Source organism: Physeter macrocephalus, chromosome 14 (genome assembly GCF_002837175.3).
Source record: "Physeter macrocephalus isolate SW-GA chromosome 14, ASM283717v5, whole genome shotgun sequence".
Taxonomy (NCBI): domain Eukaryota; kingdom Metazoa; phylum Chordata; class Mammalia; order Artiodactyla; family Physeteridae; genus Physeter; species Physeter macrocephalus.
In genome coordinates this window covers 92,982,698-92,985,795 of record NC_041227.1, presented here as the reverse complement: position 1 = coordinate 92,985,795, position 3,098 = coordinate 92,982,698, and positions in this window count along the sequence as shown.

Sequence of the window (3,098 nt, the reverse complement as noted above, 5' to 3'; positions counted from 1 at the left end):
CAGCGGCCATGGCTCACGGGCCCAGCCGCTCCGCGGCACGTGGGATCTTCCCGGACCGGGGCACGAACCCGTGTCCCCTGCATCGGCAGGCAGACTCTCAACCACTGTGCCACCAGGGAAGCCCGAGTTCTTTTATTCATTTTTTTCAAGTCTTTATTTGTATCTATGTATTTTCAAAAGGGGATAGGGATGACTACAAAAAAAGACACCCTCTATGTGATACAGGCACTAAAACCAGGGTAAAAGGATAAAGGCCAGTTAGTGAAGGGGTGGGGGGGTTGGAGAAGAACTTCACCAGAATCCAGACTACAAAGAGCTGCTGTAAGTGAGGATAAAACTTAGTCTTGAGCTTCCTTACAAGCATGGCCAAAATGGAAAGAAGACTGTGTGACAGTATCTCGTATAAGGCAGTCAACCTCTAAAGACAGGGCTCTTTCCTGGCACTGAGTTCAAAGAGGACTTTACCACCACCTGTATCTATTTAAGGGGCGCAAAATCAAAGATCCATATATTCTTCCAGTACCATTTCCTATTGGACTCTTGAGAAAAACAAGGAGGGCATTTAAAATAGGCACTTATATGTATGGTAAGGGTACACACAGACTCCGAAGCCAGGGGAGGGGAGGAAAAAACTTTTCCTTTACCCTCTTAGGTTTAGTGCATGGTGCCTGTGAATTAAACTGACAAAAAACAGATTAACAGGAGGAAAGGCATACAGTGTTGTTGTTAATATTTTTTATGTACACGGGGTTGTCACAGAAGTGAAAAGCCAAAGGAATTAGACTCAGGAGCTTGTATGCCATTTTAATAAAGGGTGATAAATTGAGCAGTCATTAGAAAAAGGAAAGGGAGTTTGGGCCTAGGGCCAATAAACTGTGGGAAAGTGACTAGGAAATAATTGGGGAAATTAATGGAAGATAAGGGTTATTTAACAAGGCCTGTTTATGCAGGTTCATCTCAGTGCCTCTCTGTCTCTGGTGACAAGAGTTGCTCTCCTCCTCATGGTATAGGAGGTGCGGGAGCCATCTATGCCAACTTCACAAAGGGAAATTGATGCCCTGCTTTTAGGCAGATAAGGGGAAAGCAAAGAACTTTTCCTACATCTGTTGATTCTCAACTGCCTTCAGCTCAAAATAATCTTTATGCCAAAGTGGCATATTTTGGAGTGGCATATTCTAGACCTCTTCACCAGACCACCTGTATTCAAATCCCAGCTCCATCGCTTATTAGCTGTGTGACCTTAGCAAGTCCCTTAAACTTTCTGTAAAATGAGGATAAGAAGGGTTCTTTTCTCATAGACAGCTTGTGAAGATTAAATGAGTTAATACATGCAGAGTGCTTAGAACAGTACCTGCCATGAGTTAAAAGCCATACAAGTGTTTCTTGTTTTAATTATCTTTTGGCTTGTAATTTCACTTCCAAGAATGTACCCAAAGCACTGGACAATTGCACTAAAATGTGCATATAAGGATGTTCTTTGCAAAATTGTTCAGAATCGCCAAAAAGTAGGAAACAAGTAAATGTCCACAAATAGGGATTGAATAAATAGTCTATACAATAAAATACCAGGCAAGCTTTACAAAGTCTGATGTGGATGTCAGTTTAGTGACTTGGAAAGATGTTCATGCTATATTTTTAAGAGGATCATTAGAAGACAACATATGTATTATTAACCCATTAATTTTGTTTTCCTGTATGTAGATACTTGAATAGAAAAAGACTGGAAGGATGGATACCAAACAGATGAGGCTCAGTCTCTCTGAATGGTGAGACAATTGGGTGTTTTTAAAACATTTTTTTGCTTCTCTGTAATTTCTAATTTGTCTGTAATATATATGCATTTCCTGTGTAATTTGAGAAGTAAAACCTGCGTGTAGAACATGGTACAGCTTTCTGGTGATCTAAGTGAAGAGAAACCAGAGAGTTAAATGGTCAGTGTGTTAAGAACTGTGTAGCGTCTGAGCTTTTACACTATTTGCAAGCTAACACATTAGCCACCACACTTTTATGGATGTTGGCTAAAGACATGAGACTCTTGGGTCAGAGACAAAGGATGATTTATGAGTCACAGCAATAGCTAGAGGGTCAGCATTTGTTTGTTGGTTTCCAGAGCCTCAATTCCCACAGAATGATGCAGAGGGGGCCAGGTGGCACTGGGATATAAAGGGTGTTTGACGGGAGAGGAACTCTGAGCTTAGGAACTGGAATCGAGACCCTGTCTATCTTCCAAGGCCGTTGGTCACCCCAACATCCTTCAAAGAACAAAGGTAAAAAAAAAGAAAAAAAAAAGGGACTTCTCTGGCGATCCAGTGGTTAAGACTCCGCGCTTCCACTGCAGAGGGTGCAGGTTGGATCCCTGGTCTGGGAACTAAGATCCGCATACTGCGCGGTGCAGCCAAAAAAAAAAAGAAAAAAGGCAGTCAGAGACTCCTTACAAGCTGCGCAACACGTGAGAGATCTGGGGAAACTGTCTCCCAAGCACCGGAGCTGCTCAAACATCAACGTGCATGAGTCACCTAGGGAGCTTGTTAAGCTATAGGTTCTGATTCGGGAAGTCTGGCCTGGGGCCCGAGAGTTCCTAACAAGCTCCAGGCCCTGTGGGTGCTGCTGGTCCCAGGCCCCTGGTTTGACAGTGAGGCCTTGGCACCATCCTCAACGCCAAGGCGTGGCCGGTAAGTAGCCACAGGTGGGCATGCGGGCCTGGGGTGAGGTGGGAGAGAGGATGCTTCCTAAGCCCTTCACAGTGATGATCAGAAGGCAGTGTGTCAGGAGTTTCAAAGGCCAGATTTGACCATGAACAAGTACACAGCATGGCCAGGAGGCCCCAGAGAGTGTTTTCCCATCACCCTGGGGCCCTCTGGAGCCCAGTGAGTGGGGATTTCTACCTCCCCAGGCCTCTTCTTCCCAGGAAGCTTCCCTGCCGGCCACAGTTCCCGGGAAGGACTCCCTCCTTTCAACTACACTCCAGCCGGCTTCAGCCGTTGGCCCTGCCGACGAACCCCCGTTCTATCTTTTTTTTTTTGTTTTTTTTTTGGCGGTACGCGGGCCTCTCACTGTTGTGGCCTCTCCCGTTGGGGAGCACAGGCTCCGGACGCGCA